Here is a 6,000-nt window from a genome sequence, read left to right on the forward strand (position 1 = left end):
TCATCACTTTCTGCTTAAATTCTACTCTCTCTTGCAATGAACTATAAAATGCTTTCTGGGGAGGGGGCAGGAACAGAATATGTGAGACTTTCAAACCATTACTGCCCCCTTTATAAATTATAGTCCCTTAAACTTTATATATGTTGCTTTCTCTCAAATGATATAAAATAATTTTTACTTACATTCTGAAATAAAAATCTCAGTTTTTCATTGGTTTCTTTCTTTCAATGTATCAGGTTTTTCTTTTTTCATCTTGTCAATTAAAAACTTCATGCATTTACATATTTTACCATTTAGAATACTAATAAAATTGTTAAAAACAATTTTTTTCTAAACACAAGTCCTAGATTGATAGGATTTGTGTATCATTCCTGTTATGCTTACTATTCTCTGGAACCTCTAAAAGTGGAATTAATGACAATTGTTCCATCCACCTAGCAATTACAGAGGGAAGCTGCATATTGCGTTCCTTTCTTTCATTGTTCACCTCTAGACGGTTACATGAGAGAAAAATAGGTGGACTCATTTAAGCTTCTGTATTTGAGGACCTCTGTTGCAGTCATGCAAGTCTTTATACATTATTTTATCTGCTCTCATGCCTATTTCTACCACTAGTAATTTAGAGCACTGGGGACATGAAATTGATTTAATATTTATCTTTCCATCTTCTTACACATTGTACTAAATAGAGAAGTTATAGTGTGGTAATTTACATTGGCAGAACATATATTCATGTTATGTTGTTGAGATGGAAGAATAGATTTATTCTTGCGTGCTCAGATATCAGTCTTCAAATATTGGACATAGATAGAGACACATAGATTCAATATTAAGGACTAGGTAGATATTTTGAGAGCTGATTGAATTATTTGTGAAAATAGAGAAATACAAAATGTCAGCAGTAATATTGCAACATAGTTATTTCTGTAAACTGTTTTTGAGTTTAGAAAATTGAAATAAATGCAGCTTTGCAAATGTAGTGGAAAGAACTGATATTTTCAATGCTATGGGTAACTGTACAATTAAAGTTATTTAGTTGCTTACAATGTAGTAAAATTAATCAACAATATCATATAAGAATCAGGAATATATTTGTAAACCACAATTAGTAATTTCTAATAGCGACTGAAATAACTTTCTTAATTAAAAATGTGCATTTGTCAATATTTTTATAAGTTTGTATATATTTGCTAGCTCTTTCATTGTTTTCTATGCTTGAACATAGGTGCTGACTAAAGAAACAAAAGAAGATTGAATTATAGTGGTTTAAATTCTAAAAGTGTGCACTAACTTTATTTTCATGGTAGTCAACCAAGGATATATGCTAATTATAATGCACTAATCATTTTACCCAAGGAAATGAAGTTGTTAAAATATTCAAAATGACAAAAAAAAAAGAAAGAAAGGATTTTATTTGCACTGGGTTTTTTTAGCAAGAGAAATTTGACAGAAGAACGTATTCTAAGCAATCAATCATAGTTGTCTACAATGGTATTAATCACCTCATGGGCCAGGTTGTTTGTCTTCTTATCATCTTCGAGGCTAAGATATTTAACAACGTTCTGCTGAGATGCTCTTCATGTAAATGAACCATATGCCAGAAGTTTATTGTGTTGCCAAGGTGTTGTTAAGACTAGTTCAAGGTAGAAAGTTGAGTTCATTATGCTCGTATTTATAACTGAGAAAAAGTTGCTCTAAATAAGTCCCTTACTGGATAGTTCAAGCATTCAAAGTTTGGAAAGTAAAAATACCATCAATATTTTGTTGCCATAGCTTTTTTTCCCTCACATATATTTAGTTAGGTCATTAAGGTGCCAAAGAATGAGTTTATTGGGATTTTCTTCTGTGGTTCTCAGAGGTAATAGCTTTGTCAAGGAATATCTGTGTTGCATATTTCTATTGGGCAAGTCTGATATTTATTCGGTAGTTATCATTAGAGAACTTAATATTATTTTATCATTATGAAGTTATTGTGTTCCTGAACTATTTATTATATGTTTCGTTATTCGTTTTAAATTTAAATATTATATTATTTTGATATATTTCCAAAATAGAATGGGATCCTTTTCTTACAAAATGGTTAACAGCCACCATTCAGCTCTGATAACTAGAGGGCATATGGCACCCTGTACATCCCAGAGAAAATTGTGACTGAAAATCAGCAATTATTCATTTATTTATCAGATTTGTAAAGAGGAGCTGTTTTAGAATATGCAAAGTTGACAATATAAAATATGTGGTTCAATTAATGGTAGATTAACTCAATATAAGTTAGAACATATATGTTAATTCATAACTGTGAACAAAATAATGTTATCATATATAATTTCTGAAAAATGAATATATATATAAAACTTCATAAGAAGGTATTTGATTAAAAAGCACACAGGTTTATTCCAAGTTTAGATTTCATAATCTTCTAACAGAAAATAGGATATAGGTAGATAGACTAATGAAGATATCTACATATACTGATATGCAGAAATTATATCTGTATCATCTATTGTATCTGCCTGTGTTTATGAAGTTGACTACACTGTAATTGTTTTGTTTGTTTGTTTTGCATCCCTTTGCCTAGTTTTCAAAACAAAGTAAATGCTAACTTTACAATAAGTTGAAAAATATGTTTCTGCTCAAAGTTTAGAAAGGGTTTGTATAGGATTGATATAAATTTCTCCCTTAAAATTTTGATGTGGCTAACCAGTGGATATATAGGAACTGGAATTTTCTTTGTGGGAAGATATTTTTAATTAGATAAACCATTTCTCTTTTAAATTTAATGCAATTCAAAATTCTCTACTCATTATTTTGTGAATATGTATGATATGAATTTAGTAAGTAACCTATACTTTCCATCAAGATTATAGTATTTATTGGCATAGCATTGTCTAACATATCACTATATTAATCTTTTAGTATTTGTGGAATCAGAGGCTATATTCCCTCATTCATTTATAATTTTGATAATTTTATTGTCTCTTATTTTTACTAGTCTATGAGGATCTAGTCCTTTAAAAAACTAAATTTTTATCTTATAGAATTTCTGTATTACTAACAAAATTTCTATTTCATTTGGAAGGCTCTTTCTTTAATGTTTGTACTGGATCATTTGGCCAATCAAATCTTAACAAATTTGGTAATTTTGGGGCCATAATTAAGCTAAATATTTTATGTACCTCTTTCCAGGATTTTTTAAAATAAGTCTTAGTGCTTAGAGAATGAGTGAGATGGATGAATTAGAAAAAACAACTCAGCTTTTTGAAAATAATAACTGGGAAAGAATGTGTTAGGATTCTCCTAGAATAATTAAGGGATGAACTTGACTGCATAGCTCCTGGTTTGGGGAAATTTATTGGGAACAGAGCACGGATGGATGTGACTTAGATAACAGTAACAATGGTGAGGAGGACTTCCACTTGTGCAGTTGTGTGCCTTCTGGTGGTGGTGTTATGTGATGATATTATTTTGGAGTGAATTCTGTTCCTTTGTATTTTCCTGGAGAACTTTCCAGGAATTGAAGAGTCCATGCTGGAACTCGGAAAGCATGTAAAGATGGGGGAGGTGCATCAAAGTATTCTGAACAGTCTGGGTCTGCAGGGAGAGGAGTGTTGATTACATTTCCTCTTATTTCCTACTTCATTCATGTCAATCACTCTTTGTATTTGCTATGAACCAATCCAAATGTCGTTCTTGAAATTATATAAAAATTTCTAAGAATGAAGAATATTTTGAGCATAAAATATTTGGCCAGCCAAATCCTGAGACCTGTTTTTATTGAAATATGAAATCTCTTCTATTCCATACATACAATAAAGAAGAAAGGTAATTCTAGCTTAAAGAAAATCAACATGCTCTTTATATCCCTTATGCCAAGGTCTCCTAAGCATGCTAACCATGGAAGCACTATCTGTTTTTCTTTTCCTCTGCTGGCTTTATTCTGTCTTGGTCCTTCTCCACCTTTTCATTTCCTTGGTATACTCTAACACATTGTTTAGTTAAAATAGATTTGTGAAGAATTTGTTTCCAGTGAACTGATTGCTCAGAGAAAAGTTGAGATTTGGAAAAGACAATGTAAACTTTTTTTAGCCCAGTTTGACAGGTCTATTAAATTTCACATTTAATAGAAGGGATTCACAAGTTTCCTCAGATTCTCAGAAGTAGCCGATCTGCTTAGCAGAAATGGCCACACAGCTTCAGGGTAGCAATTTGATGGTGGGAATTTTTTTTAATGTACTGAAATTTTAAGTTATGAAAATAATAAGCACAAGCCACTGTTGTTACTATGGCCACCACTACCTAATAATGACCAAGTTAACTGTGTTGCAAGCTTACTGCATAAGAATCAATGCCGCAACCGCATTTCCTGTATTAACTCATGTAAACCACACGAAATGAATACCAGACACATACCTATTTTAAACATGAAGAAAGCGAGGAGTAGCTTTTGCTTTTTCAGGTTACTACTATGTAATATCTATAAATTCCAAGAGAAATACTCATAAATATGTGACAATACTCAAATTTTCAATCCATATTTCTGATTATTAATCTAAAAAACGTTTAATATTAACTTCGACATGCCTTATTTGAGGCTGTGATATCTGACTCCTTGTATAACTTCTATAATTTCTTGAATGACCTTTTTATGAGAAGTATAAATTTCATAATTATCTTGCATAACTGCACATTGATGGGTATATATAAGATTCAGTTTGTCAATAAAATTTTATAGGGAAGCATTTTTTCATTTGTTTCTCTGGCAAAATAACGGATATTGTGTTGTTTAGTAGTAAAAATAAAGTAGTAAATGATTAACTTTAAACACAAGTTGGACCTTATTTACTTCTTAATTGTGTTGAACTTTGTTATCTGGTCCAAGGACTATGAATCATTTAACCTAAACATGGGACATACAACCAAGTATTTATCTTGTTTGAAAGAAAGCTATTTGGACAAATCCTTACATATTATATATATTTAGTGTTTTAAAATATCATATTGTATATTAAACCATTGACTGGCTCCAAAATAAACATAGCTAAAAAAATTATAATTTCCTCTAGGAAATTACATGACTGTGTTAATAAAATGCTTTTTAAAATCCTATGCTACTGGTGACTGGCTATACAGCTGAATGGTAAAGTGCTTATCTTCATGCACAACTCTTAGGTTTGATCCCCAGCTTAACTCAATTTTCAGTGAGGCTGGTAGTTAGATATTATCTGCAGACACCAAATAAATGTGTCTGCATTTACCCATTGACACAGAACATCATTTCTAAAGCATTATATGCTCTCTCCTACATCAAAGGGTTAGAAGTCTCTGAACTACATTTCCTAGAGCCCTTGGTTATCTCTGTTCAGTATAAATTCCTCCAATGGGAGACCTGCATGTGAGATATGGCAGGCAGATCAGAAGTGTTCCACAGGCTGAGAAAGGCAGCTCTCTGTGCAGGCCTTGGTATAGTGTAGCATTGCAAAAACTTCTGAGAACTACCTAGAAAGTTCTTGCATGAGTGCAAAAGGCAGCTGTGACCATCTACTAAAAGTTCCCTGCATTTTTGGAATGAGTAGTAGCAAAACTGAAAACCAGTTTCCACAGTCTCTGACTTTCGAGCTGTTGACATTTTCCTTATTGTGTAAGATTTTCATATTTGTGTTTAAGATTTTCTGGATTCCAATATTGGACTGGTTTCTGATTATCAGATACAATCCTGACTAATGCAGATATGTTAGAAGGGATTCTAAGAGAAATACATCCACAAACCTGTGAACCTGATATTTCTTATCAATTTGCTTATTGTTGAAGGCAGTGATGATTATATCACTAGACAATAATTGATTTTTAGTCCCTGTAATTTAGTGAAAATTGCAATGTGTGCTTCTCTGCAATGGCGTATTTATTTTATGTGCATATATGTATACATAAATTTATATATATGTAGACATATATAATTTATAATTTTAACTGGGTATATGCAACTTTAAACATTTTATAAAG

This window comes from Marmota marmota, unplaced genomic scaffold (genome assembly GCF_001458135.2).
Source record: "Marmota marmota marmota unplaced genomic scaffold, marMar, whole genome shotgun sequence".
In the NCBI taxonomy this organism is placed as follows: domain Eukaryota; kingdom Metazoa; phylum Chordata; class Mammalia; order Rodentia; family Sciuridae; genus Marmota; species Marmota marmota.